This window comes from Phascolarctos cinereus, unplaced genomic scaffold (genome assembly GCF_003287225.1).
Source record: "Phascolarctos cinereus isolate Bilbo 61053 unplaced genomic scaffold, phaCin_HiC Scaffold_1;HRSCAF=81, whole genome shotgun sequence".
NCBI classification, from domain to species: Eukaryota; Metazoa; Chordata; class Mammalia; order Diprotodontia; family Phascolarctidae; genus Phascolarctos; species Phascolarctos cinereus.
In genome coordinates, this window is record NW_027555514.1 from 176,751,318 (window position 1) to 176,765,527 (window position 14,210).

The 14,210-nt window shown below is 35.2% G+C and overlaps 1 protein-coding gene across 1 annotated transcript in view; it reads right to left on the reverse strand.

Moving 5' to 3' along the window:
• Nucleotides 1-14,210, reverse strand: part of SLCO1C1 (solute carrier organic anion transporter family member 1C1) — a 106,543-nt gene that overhangs the window by 41,136 nt on the left and 51,197 nt on the right. The window lies entirely within an intron of this gene.

Genomic DNA, 14,210 nt, shown 5'->3' on the forward strand with positions numbered 1-14,210 from the left:
AGCTTTTACAGTGGAGGAGAAAAAGGGGTGGTGGTAGCGGGCAGCACTTAAAACTTACAATCATTTGAATTGGCTCAAAAAGGGAACAACATACACACTCAGTTGGGTATAGAAATCTATATTATCCTACAGGGAAGTAAGAGAGGGAAAAGATAAGAGAAAGTGAGAGGTGGGGCACTTCTAGGAAGGCAGACAGATTAAGGAAGACAGTGGTCAGAAGTAAAACAGACTTGAAGAAGGAAAGGGTAAAAAGAGAAAAAGAGAAGGATAAACAGGGGAAAAAAGTGCAGCTGGAAATATAGTTATAGCTATAACAGTGAGTGTGAACGGGATAAACTTTTTTCTCTCTATTATTTTTAATAGAAATAGGTTCTGTATTTTGCCAAACACTTTTTTAACATCTATTGAAATAATCGTGATTTCTGTTGTTTTTCTTATTGATACGGTTAATTATTCTCCTGGATCTGCTCAGCTTCACTTTGCATGAGTTCATGTAAGTCTTTCCTGGTTTTCCTGAGAATATCCTGCTCATCATTTTTTATACAGCAATAGTATTTCATCACAATCATATACCACAAATTGTTCAACCATTCCCCAATTGATGGGCATACCCTTGATTCCCAATTCTTTGCCACCAGGAAAAGAGCTGCTATTAACATTGTTGCTCAGTTATTTCTGTTGTGTCTAACTTTTTTGGACCCCATGTGGGTTTTCTTGGCAAAGTTATTGGAGTGGTTTGCAATTTCCTTCTACAGATCATGATACAGGTGAGGAAACTGAGGCAAACAGGTCAAGTGATTTTCCCAGGGTCACACAGATAGTAACTGTCTGAGGCCAGATTGAAATTAAGGTCTTCTTGACTCCAAGCTAGGCAGTCTATCCACTATGCCACCAAGCTGCCTTACTGCTATTAATATTTTCATACAAATAGGTTCTTTTCCCTTTTCTTTAATCTCTTTGGGATACATACCTAGTGGGTCAAAGTGTAGGCACACTTTTATAGGCCTTTCAGTGTAGTTTCAAATTGTTCTTCGGAATGGCTGGACTGGTTCACATCTCCACCAGCAATGGATTAGTGTCCTAATTTTTTTGATATACCCTCCAGCACTTGTCATTTTCCTTTTCTGTCATGTATGCCAATCTGATAGGAGTGAGGTGATATCTCAAAGTTGTTAAATTCAGATTTTCCCAATGAGTAGTTACTTAAAGCATTTTTATGTGACTAGTGATAACTTTATTTTTTATCTTCTAAAAACTGCCTGGTTATATCCTTTGACCATTTATTGACTGGGAAATGGCTCTTATTTTTATAACTTTGGCTCAGTTGCCTACATACTTGTTTTATAAGAGAAACTTGCTCCATTTTTTCTCTTAGTTTAATGTTTTCCTTTTAATTTTGGTGGCTTTAATTTTGTTTGTGGAGAAGCATTTTTTAAAATTAATTAATTTATTTTTAGTTTTCAACATTCACTTCCATAAGATTTTGAGTTCTAATTTTTCTCCTCCTCCCTCCCCTTCCCCTCTCCAAGACAGCATGTAATCTGATATAGCTCTACATATACATTAATATTAAACATATTTTCATGTTAGTCATGTTGTAAAGAAGAGTTAGAACCAATGGAAGGAACTATGAGAAAGAAGAAACAAAAGAAAACAAAGAAAGAGAGCAGATAGTATGTTTCAATCTGCATCCAGACTCCGTAGTTCTTTCTCTGGATGTGGATTACATTTTTCCATCATGAGATCTTTGGAGATGTCTTAGATCCTTGCATTGCTGGGAAGAGGTAAAAGCCTATCAAAGTTTCAATAGTTTTCATAATATTGGAATTCTTTAAATGTTTGGAAGAATTCACATTTGAGTCCTCAGGATTTTTTGTTAGGACCTCATTCATGAGTAATTTAATTTCTTTTTGTAAGAAAAAGTTACTTACATATTCTATTTTTTCTTTTGAAAGAATATGCTGGTCTAGCTGTAATAGATCTAAAATGTATTATAAATCAAGAATCATGAAAATAATTTGGTATTGGCTAAGGAATAGAATGATGGAACAGTGGAATTAAATAGGTACACAATACATACTAGTAAATGACCCTAGTAATCTAGTGTTTAATAATTCCAAAGATGCAAGCTTTTGGGAAAAGAATTTACCATGTGACCAAAATTGCTTAGAACATTGAAAATCAGGTTGAAAGAAACTATGTATAGACCAGCATCTCATACCATATACCATGATAAGATCAAATGCATAGATCATTTAGACATAAAGAGTGACATCATAAGCAAATTAGGATATCTTGGAATATTTTACCAGTCATATCTATAGAAAAGGGAAGAATTTATGATCAAGCAAAAGATAGGGAGCATTATGGGATGCAAAATTAATAATTTTCATTACATTATACTTAAAAGATTTTGCACAAACAAAATTAATCCAGCCAAGATTAGAAGGAAGGCAGAAAACTGGGGAAGAAATTTATAGCAAGCTTCTCTGATAAAGGCCTCATTTCTCAAATACATAGAGAGTAAATCCAAATTTATAAGAATATAAGTCATCCTCCAATTGATAATTGATCAAAAGATATGAATAGGAAGTTTTCAGAAGAAGAAATCAAAATTATCTATAGTCATAAGAAAAAATGTTCTACATTGATTATTGATCTCTAATCTATTGATTAGAGAAATGCAAATTAAATAGATTCTAACGTATTACCTCACTGCTATCAGATTGGTGAATCTGACAGAAAAGAAAAATGGAAAATGTTGGAAAGCATGTGGAAATTTGGGACACTACCAAACTGTTGGTGAGTATGAATTGATCTAACCATTCTAAGAACAATATGGAACTATGTCCAAGGGCTATAAAACTTGTGCATCCTTTAACCAAGCAACACCACTACTAGGTCTGTATCCCAAAGAATTCAAAGAAAAAGGAAAAGAACCTACATGTACAAAAAATATTTATGGCAGGCTTTTTTTGTGGTGCCTCGGAATTAGAAATAGAGGGGATGGCCATCAATTAGAGAATGACTGAAAAAATTGTGGCATATTATTTTTATGGAATATCACTTGGCTATAAGAAATGATGAGCAGGATGCTTTCAGAAAAAAACTGGGATGACTTATATGAACTTATACAAAGTAAAGTAACCATATGAAGGAGAATATTGTACCAGTAACAGCAGTATTTTAATAATGCTCAACTGTTAATGACTTATCTATTCTGATGAATACATTATCCAATACAATTTCAAAGAACTTATAACGATAAATGTTATCCCTTTCTGGAGGAAAAACCGATGAAGTATTAATGCAGAGCTAAACATACTTTTTTCCCTTTATTTTTCTTATTTTTTTTGCCTGTTTTCTTTTGCAACATGCCTTATATGGAAATATATTTTGCATAACTTCACATGTATTATCTATTAGCTTGCATTTTCAATGAGAAGGCAAGGAGGAAGGCAGAATTTAATATACACATCAAATTTTAAAAATACAATGCTGGCAAGAGGATTATAGTAATGTCTTCCCTTCAAATTTCACTTTCACTATGTTGGATTTATATCAGAGATTTAAAGATTGGCAAACATTAGAAGAAATATTAGTGTCATTGATAGTACAAGCAGCAAAACAAAAAAAAAACTTTATGATGTTCATAGATACAGAAAAGGGCTTTGACAAAAATATACAATTTATACTGAAAACCTTAAAAAGCTAAGCATCGAGGTTCATAGTTACATAACTAAAACAAGAAAATTAACATTATGTGGAGATATAGTAGCTTTTCCAATATATGAATGAAAAAAGGATACCCTTACTGTTTTGACACAGTTAAATATTGTTACTACTAATAAGACATGAACAATAAAATAAAGGTATAAATATCAGCAAAAAATCTCTATGAATAAAACATGATGGTTTAACCTAGAAAACCCCAGAAAATCAGAAAAGTTAGAAAGCCAGTCAATAGTGTCAGTAACATGCCAAGATATAAAAGAAAGAAACAAAAATCTTTAGCATTATTTCACAGCAGCAAATAAAAGCAAGAATGAACCTACCAAGACATTTTCAATACTTAATATTAAATACAATTTTAAAACATTCTTTATAAAAACAAAGGAAAATGAAGATTAAAGGATTATTGATTTGCCATGCTTGACCACACTAATGTAATAAAAATTGTGATAGTAACTAATTTAATTTACATATTTGATAACCATACCAATAAAAGTACCAAGGGGTTATTTTATTAAGAAAGACAAAAATCAACAAAATGTATTAATTACAAAAAAAAGTTGTAGAATCTCAAGGGGTTAAAAAAAAGTAGGAATTAATAAGGAAAAAATTTTCAGACCTCATACTGTATTACAAAGCATCTAATATCAAAAATATTTGGTATTGATATAAAAAATAGAAAAGAACAGCAATGGAAGATAGTGGGTCTATGCCCAATTTCTGCCATACTGCTTTCCAGCTTTCCTAAATATTTTTACTAATGAAATACTAATTTTTAATAATGAAATCTTATCTCCAAAACTTAAATCTTTAGACTTGTCAAATACAAGGTTACTATAATTATTTGCTTCTGCAATTTTTTTGTCTACTTAGTTCCATTTATTCATCTTTCTATTTCTTAGCCAGAACCAGATACTTTTTAATAACTACTGACTTATGATATAGTTTAAGATCGGATACTGCTAAACCTCCTTTCCTTTACATTTCTTTTAGGTCTATTGATATTCTTAACTTTTTATTCTTTGAAATGCATTTTGTTATTATTATTTTTTTCCCTTTGTGGTGGCAATGAACTAGAAATTGTAGGGATGGCCATCAGTTGGGGAATGGCTAAACAAGTTGTGGTATATGATTATGATGGAATACCACTAAGCTGTTGTGCTGTTAGAAATGATTAGCTCATTTATTTTAGGAAAGCATGGATAGATGCACAAAATAACTAAGAGTAAAATAAGCAGGACAAAGAGAATGTTCTATACAGTAACAGCAATAGTGTTTTAAGAACAACTTTGAGTGACTAAGTCATTTTGACTATTATAATGAAAGAAAAAGGAACTAGGAAACCTCTGTGGATAAAGAAACCAACCTTTATTAAAGGTCCACCCAGTCAGTCTGAGACCATGATTTACAAAATTCACACATTCATAAATCCATCTATGGCCCAATAAGCTCTGTGCAAAGCCAGTATATGCCCAATACATGCCTTGTACAAGCCCCGTACAATATAGAGTATTGTGCTTTCTAAAACTATATGTTATGCTTAGTCTGTAATTGATCCAATATTTGTAATAGGAAAGATCAATAATCAATGCCTTGAGTGCTTTGCTCTGTAATCATTTATCAGCTGCAACCATTTTAATAGGATAGGAAGTAATTGTGTGGTTTATAGTAAGAGCATAGCTCTGGGTAAAAACCTGTGTAACTGAAACTATGATGTAGTCCCAGGGAAGTACTTGTGTTAGTTAATCTTAGGAGTATGACTATAATCATTATAAAGTGTTTATCTAAAGCATGTGATCATAATAATCATATTCATGTATTAATCTTTATACTAAAATAATAAATAAAAGGAAGCCCTCTGGAATGTACAGTGCATTGTTAGAACTTCATAATCTTGTCAAATGTACTGCTTGTACTAGGCACATACTGGGCTTATACTGGGCATGTACTGGACTGGTACTGGGCATGTACTAGGCATATAAAGGGCTCACTGGGACATCATCACTCACAGACATCATGACTGGAGCTTGACCAGGGCATTGCACCATACATCCCTGTAAAAAACTGTGAATTTTGCAACTCATGGTCTCAGATCATACGAGGTGAACCGTAGACCTTTGTTTCTTGTTCAGAGTGTTTTCCAAGTGTCTTTTTTTTTCAGTAAATATCCAAATTAACTAAAAAAGTCTTATGAAGAAAGACACTATCTGCATCCAGAGAAAGACCTGATAAATAGAAGTAAATACATATATATACACACACACACACGTATATATACATACACATACACATACACATACATATACATATATATACACACATACATATACATATATACATATTTGTGTCTAGTGGTAGCCATTTCCAGGGTAAGGGGAATAAAAAAAAAATTTACATGATAAATGTATTAATATTTAAAAGTAACAGCAAGTTGTACATAATATATTTGCAGTTTCATGTGTAATCATCTTTCTATTATTCTACTATGTTATGGAAATGCTTGTTTTATTTCATAAATTAAAAATCAAGTAAATAAAATTTTTCTAAAAACAAATCTCAATGAGATAGAATAGGTAAGTGTAACAATTTTCATGGGGGTCCAGGACTAAAAACATCTCTGGAACAAATATTTTGAATGACAACTGAGCAACTTCAGAATTTTAGCTCTTTCTCCTTATCCTGATGTCCACAGCTCAGCACAATGACTGGTATATAGTAGAAGTTTAGTAAATGCTAGATGAGTGAAAAACTCAGCCTAAGAGAAGAAAGGGATATAGGAGAGATGTGTACTTTCCACATGCCCAGCTTTCATTCAAAGCATTTGTGTCAATGAGGTCCATAGCTCTGGATCCACCTTTAGGGTATTACATAAGCAAGAGTCAAAAAAGTCAGGCTTAGTAGCTACTGCTTTATAAATTCAAAGCCATTTAAAATAGGTCTAAAGAACCTCCATTCAATAAGAGCTGTTAGAAAAACTGGAAGTTTTAACCAGCATGTTATAAAAATGGAATAAATCCCAAAAGGATACATGACCTAAATGTAAAAGATTTTTACATTAAAAAAAGAAAAAAATGGAAACTGGCAGCAGTCACAAGTAGGAGGAAAGATTAATTCTTAACCAAACAAGGCTTAGAAATCAACATATGTGGGGAAAATGGACAATTTCATTACATAAGGTTAAAATGCTTTTACATAAACAAAATCAATGCACCTTGGGCTATATTATTATATTCTGATATTTATTCTGATGGAACACAAGCTTCTTGACGGAAAGGGTTGTTTTAATTTCTAGCTTCATATACCCAGCACATGGTATAGTGCATAGCACACATTCAGTACGTGATAAAAATTTATTGATAGATAAGATGGGAAGTGAAACTGTCAACTGGGGGGAGAGGTGGAAATCTTTGTATCAAATGTCTGTGATCAAAGTCTAATAACCAAGATAAATTAAGGAATTAACATAAATATGCCAATGAGAGTTAGGAGTAATATTTAAAAAGAATTGCAAATTATCAATGACCAAATAAAAAGTTGTTCCACATGATCAATAATAAAAGAAACTTAAATTTAAAAATCCTAAAGTTTCGCCTCACTTCAAAAAAATTAGAAAAGATGACAAAAATGAAAATCGTAAATGTTGAGAGACTGCAGAAGTCAAGCAAACAAATACAGTGTTGATGAGGCTATGAATTGTTCCAACTATTCTGGCAAACAATGGGACATAATTATTCAGGAAAAATAGATCATACTATTTGACCCTAAGCAGACCAAAGAAAGAAAGAAAGGTCCCACATACACTAAAATATTCACAAAAGCATTTTTTTGAGGTAGCAAAAACACTGGAAATAACATGAATTCCCATCAAGTGAGGAATGGCTAAATAAATTGTGGGATATAAATTATGAAGCTGCATGAAATTAAATATTATCTATATAAAATAACAAATATAAGGACATCATAAAAAGGAGGATTTTTATGAGCTGAAAGAGAATAAAACATGTCTGTTCAGGGAGACAATATAATAATGACAACAACAATATAAATGAAATGAATGCTAACATAAAGTTGGCTATTGAGTTACTGCAATGATCCATTTAGGTTTCCCTTCTTTTAATAAAGAGAGATGAGGGAGTATGGATGAAGAAAGTTCTATTCAATTTCAAACATAGTCACTGCATTGGTCATAATTTTATATATATATATATATATGGAATCCAGTCTATGATCTGAGAGCTTTTGTAATGGGTTTTGATGACATAAAAATATCTGCTATTCTATGACAGACCCTCTACCTTTGTGGGCTGCCCATAGTGCAGTGGATAGAGTTTTAGACTTGGATTCAATAAGACTTGAGTTCAAATCTTGCTTCAGATACTTGTTAGCTGTGTGACCCCTCTCTGCTTCACTTTCCTCATATGTAAAATGAGAATGATAGCACCTGCCTTCCAGGGTTGTTGTTAGGGTAAAATAACATATTTGTAAAGCATTTTGTAAACCTTGCAACACTATAAAAATGCTAGCTATTTTTATTGTTTTACTGTTATTATAATTTTCTTTATTGTGATTATATCCCTACAGGTTGTCTATCCAACTATTGTAATCTTGACAATATGCATTAGTGGAATTAGTGAAGGGAGAAACCCAAAAATATCCAGACATCTAGCTGTCTATTTAAACTGTTTTTATCTACAAACCAAGAAGGATATTTACCAAAAAGAATTATGAAAACTTGGCACAATATGTCGTTTGTTCAGATGGTCTGGAAATAATATAAGAATACTTAGCATAGATTTTTAGAATTTCTATTTCTTATTTAAGACAAACTGTGAATGTTCCGGAAAAAAGAGAGGGAACACCTGAGACATTTTCTTAATATTTCAAAGCATGAGAATCTTGAGTACATACTTTCACATTTGCTTAAATGTAGTTCTCCACTTAAAAGGAAATGAAACAAATATGGTGATAGAGAAGTACTAAAAAAGTAATGTTTCTTAATCCATATTGTATTCCCTTTTGCATCTTACTTCAAAATCACAATATTTCAGAGTTAGCATGGAACCTATTAGTCATTCATTCTGACTGCTTCTTGAATAAGAATTCCCATATAACATGCCCAGCAAATGTCCTTGATTGGTAGATCTACAATAATAGAGAATTTACTACATCTTGGGGGAAGACATTCCAATTTTTGACCTTCAGACATTTTTGGAAATTGTAAGATTTTCCTTATATTGGCATGATTTATTTTTTTTACTGTCTGCAAATTTTATTCATTGCTCCTATAATTTGTAGGCCAAATTTGTATAAGTTGTGTCACCAGTTGTCTTGATCCTGTCCTGCCACTGGACTGTGATGACTCTGGAGGAGAGAGTGAGGCTGACAACTTCATGCAACTCTGCTTCACTTAAATTTAATTTACACACTGATCAAAGGACATCACCCATGCTATTTTACCATTTTACCTATCTCAAAGTTCTGTGGTGACAGGCAAGTGATGAAGCATCAGGTGCAGATACACTGGGAACTGTAGTCACAATCCTGAACACAGGTGGCCCAGGCCATAGGGTCATTTCTCACTAGAAGCAGCAGTGGGATTTGGCAGGCCACTGGGTGTCTGAGCAGCCCTTTAATGATCGCACTGCTCACCTCCTGGTGTGAGAAAGGGGCTAGAAAAGGTGCCCTAAAAATTATCTGTTTACCCAACCCTGGCCTGATTACTGTAGCAAGAGGGGAATCCCACTCTGCAGTTGAAATGCAAAAAAAATGTACAAAAACATCTGCAAAGATGATTCCACTCATCACTGGCACATGGAATGTCTGCTCACTTATAGAGAATACAAAATCCAGTAGACCTGAAAGACGAACAGCTCTTGTAGCAAGAGAACTCAGCAGGCATCATAACCTGGCAAATGAAAGTCAGCTTACTGAAGTTGGAGCTGGATACAAATTTTTCTGAGTGGCCTCAGTGAAGGGGAGTGCCATGAAGCTGGCATAGGTTTTTCATTCAAAACTAAGTTAATCAACAAGCTTGTACGCCTATGAAAAAGAGTGAATGACAGGCTCATGACAAAGTGATTGGCACTTGCAGGAAAATGTCATGCCACCATCATCAGTGCCTATGCTCCCACCATGATGAACCCTAATGAGGTTAAAGAAAAATTTTATGAAGACCTGGTGACTCTTATTATCAATGTGCAAAAGAGGATAAGATTATAATTCTGGGTGACTTTAATGCTAGAGTAGACTCAGACTACCAGACTTGGCAGGGAGATCTAGGGAGGAATAAAGTTGGAAACAGCAACAGCAATGGTCACTTACTACTGAAAACTTGTGCATCTCAAGACCTTCTCATCACCAACACTGTCTTCCATTTACCTAAACATATTAAAACTTTGAGGATGCACCCTTGCAGCAAACATTGGCATTTTATAGACTATACGATTGTAAGGAAAAGAGACAGGATGTCAGAGTGACAAAGGCAGAGTTCTGGACTGTTCATAGATCTATCCTTTCCAAGCTAAATATTCACATCCAACAAAAGTGGCATCCCCAGAGCAAAATGACTACCAGAAGAGTTAATGTCGACAGATTAGAGCTCTTCTCTGAGAGGGAACAGTTTCTTGCTAACTTGGAGAGAAAGTTGAGCCAACACACAGTTGGCAACAGTGGAGCAGAAAAAGAGTGGCTGGCTTTCAGAGATTTGGTGTATAGTACTGCATTTGCTCATCTAGGTCAGAACACTCACGAGCATCAAGACTTGTTTGATGAAAATGGTGGGGAAATTCAGAAACTGCTAAATGAAAAATGAGAATTCCACAGGGCTTACCAGCAGGATAGTTTGTCCATCTCTAAGAAGGCAGCATTCAACTCCATCAAAAGTAAAGTATGAGCAAAACTTAGAGAGATGCAGGATTCTTGGCTCAGGGAGAAGGCAGATGTAATTCAGTTTTATACTGATAGCCAACAGTCCAAAGCACTTTTATGATGCTGTGAAGGCTATTTATGGGCAAAAGACCTATGGCGTATCTCAACTACTCAGTGTTGATGGATCCATATTGATTAGTGATAAGAACATGATCCTAGAGAGATGGGCTGAACACTTCCATAGTGTTGTCAATAGACCATTATCAATCAGTGCTGAAGCCATTGACCATTTACAGCAAGTTGAAATCAATCCCTTCCTAACTGAAGTTCCTACTGAAGAAGAGGTTTTGAATGCCATGAGGCTTCTTTCATGTGGCAAAGCACCTAGTGCTGATTCTATTCCAGCTGAGATTTACAAAGTAGGGAGTGCATTGCTCATACAAAAGCTGGCTGAAATTTTCCAGGTAATATGGCAAGAGGAGGTTATCCCCTAGGAGTTCAAGGATGTCTCCATTGTCCATCTGTATAAAGGTAAAGGAAATAGATTGTACTGTGATAATCATGGGTGTGTGTGTGTCTCTCTTAATCATTGCTGGCAAGAATCTGGCCAGAATCCTCTTTAATAGGCTGATACTTCACTTGGAAGATGGTCATCTACCTGAGAGCCAGTGTAGCTTTAGAAAAGGCTGAAAAAATGGTTGATATGGTGTTTGCTGCCTGACAACTCCAAGAGAAATGCCAGGAACAGAGCAGAGGCCTGTATGCAATGTTTATAGATGTGATACTGTCAGTCACGAGGGCTTATGGAAAACTATGTGAAAATTTGGTTGTCCAGAGAATTTCATCAGCATTGTATGTCAATTTCATGATGGCATGTTTGCCCAGGTTCTGGATAATGGACAATGCTCTGATGCTTTCCCAGTCACCAACAGAGTGAAACAAGGCTGTGTGCCTGCTCCCATGCTTTTTAGTATGGTATTTTCAGCCATGTTGTCAAATGCGTTGAATGAGATGAACATGGCATCAAGGTCAGCTACTGCACTGATGGTAAATTCTTCTACTTGAAAAAATTGCAAGCCAAGACTAAAGTGGAGGAAGTATCAGAGCATGATTTTTTGTTTGCAGATGATTATGCACTCAGTGCAGCCTCTGAAGCTGAGAAGCAACAAAGTATGGATTGATTCTCTGGTGCTTGTGCTAATTTTGGTCTAACAATTAACACCAAGAAAATGCAGGTGATCCATCAGCCAACACCACACCATCCATTGGTGGAACCATTGGTTACAGCAAATGGAGAACTTTTGAATGCTGTGAATAAGTTAACTTACCTTGGTAGTGTATTTTCCAGGGATGTACACATTGATAATGAGGTTGACACACACATTGCCTGATCTAGCTCAGTGTTTGGGAGGTTCTGAAGGAAAATATGAGAGAGAAAAGGTATACACTGAAGGTCTACAGAGCTGTTGTGCTGACCTCACTGTTGTATGCCTGTGAAACCTGGACAGTATGCCAGTGCCATGCCAGGAAACCAAATTGCTTCCATTTGAATTGTCTTAGGAAGATTCTGAAGAACACCTGGTAGGATAAGATATCAGACACTGAGGTCCTCCCTCAAGCTAAACTGCTAAGCATTCAAGCTCTGCTTCAGAGAGCACAACTCTGATGGGCTGGCCATGTTGTTCAAAAGCAAAATGTACGCTTGCCAAAAAGACTATTTTTTTGGAGAATTCACACAGGGCGAGCGTTCACATGGTGTTCGGAAGAAGTGCTACAAGGACCCTCTCAAGATCTCTCTTAAGAACTTTGGAATTGATTGTGTGACATGGGAGACACTGGCACAGGACTGCTCAGCAAGGCATACCCACATCAGAAAAGCTGCTGTGCTCTATGAGCAAAGCAGAATTGAAATAGCTGAAGAGAAATGTAAGATAACGTAAACTCAGAGTATCTACCCCAAAGGTTCACATGGACTATTTGTGCCCAGCCTGTGGGAGAACATTCTGAGCTCATATTGGCCTGATCAGCCACAGTTGGACACACTCAAACTTGATTTTGGTCCTCTTCAAAAATGAAGAACAACAACAGCAATAATGTAGCCCAAAATGAAAGCATCAAATTCCTTTTCCACATATAAAGCTTTTATACATTTGGGGTTAGCTTTTAATATCCTAAGGTAGCTAAGTAGCTCAGTGGATAGCACTGCTTCTGGAGTCCGGATGATGTGAGTTCAAATCTGGCCTCAGCTTTGTGACCCTGGGCAAGTCAGCTAACCTCTGTTTGCCTTAATTCACTGGAGAAAGAATGGCAAACCACTCCATTATCTTTGCCAAGAAACCCTTACATGAGTCAGACATGACTGAATGACTAAACAACATGAATATCCTTACTTTCTTAATTACTTGGATAGATTCATGACCTCATTATTATGGATACTTCTTCTAGTGGTTCAGATTGTAACCCATCTACATATTCTTATCCTATATACTTTTTGTTTATTTCCTCCCATAAACACTCCATTTGGGGACCACCTAATGCACTAGGAATATTCCTCTAAATTTCTGTACGTTGAATGGGTAGTAAGGGAATGTTTGGGATTCCTATCTTTTATCTTTCATTCTTGTTAAATGACTGATCCACTTCTCTCTGTAGTGATGCATTTATCTTTGTGATGCATTTTGTGATGTTTCCAGTGCCTGGTTCTTCTCAGATGACACACTACAGTCCTTCTACACGTACCGTGGATATCAACTGCTCTTTTACTGATCTTCAGCCTCAGGCACTGAGGAATTCTATAATTCACAGCTATATAGTAATCACCAGACTATAGGTGTTAAAAATGGATCAGTATTTCAGGGAGAAGCGTAGAGTCTTCTCTAAATTTTTAAACTCCTTTTAATCTTCTTTGAAGTTCCTTGAGGGCAAAGACTATTTACTTTTGTCTATGTATCCCCAGTGCCAAGCATTACATCTTGTACTTTGTCATAGCTCAATAAATACTTGTTGAATGACTGAATGAATGAATAGATTTAAAGTTATGTTTAAGAAACAAAAACTGGTAGTTCCCACTGAGCTGGAAAGATTTCATATATGGATCTCATAAGAGAATGTGCTTTTATTTCTTTTTTTTTTAATCTGCAGACCAGCTTAACTATATCTGGAGATGCTCATTATTGAGTTGGCCACATTATATTAAATTCTTCAGTCAAAGTACTGCTTGGAGATCATCAACCCACCAGTGAAGTTACAAATGATTTAAGCACTGAATTATAGAAATAATAATTATATTAGCTAGAAGTCCAGTCTTATTAATAGTCTGTCATTGACTTCTAGGTTGAGAGAAGAATAAACCAGGCAAGATGTTTCTAATAGGAAACAGATGTCCTGCTCAAGTGCCCTTATTTTCCCCAGGTTTCTTTCAATTCTAATGCTATCATCCAAATAAACTTGTTTCTTCATTTCTCAGTATGAATAGACCATCCTTCTATGCTAAGTTCTTTCATTTTGAGGGTGAATAGGTTAGAAAAAGATTCAACACTGCAACCATAGTTTAGTAAAGCAAGCCTTCAGGGACACAAGAGTTAATGCAGTTTTCTAAAGCATTCCACTTG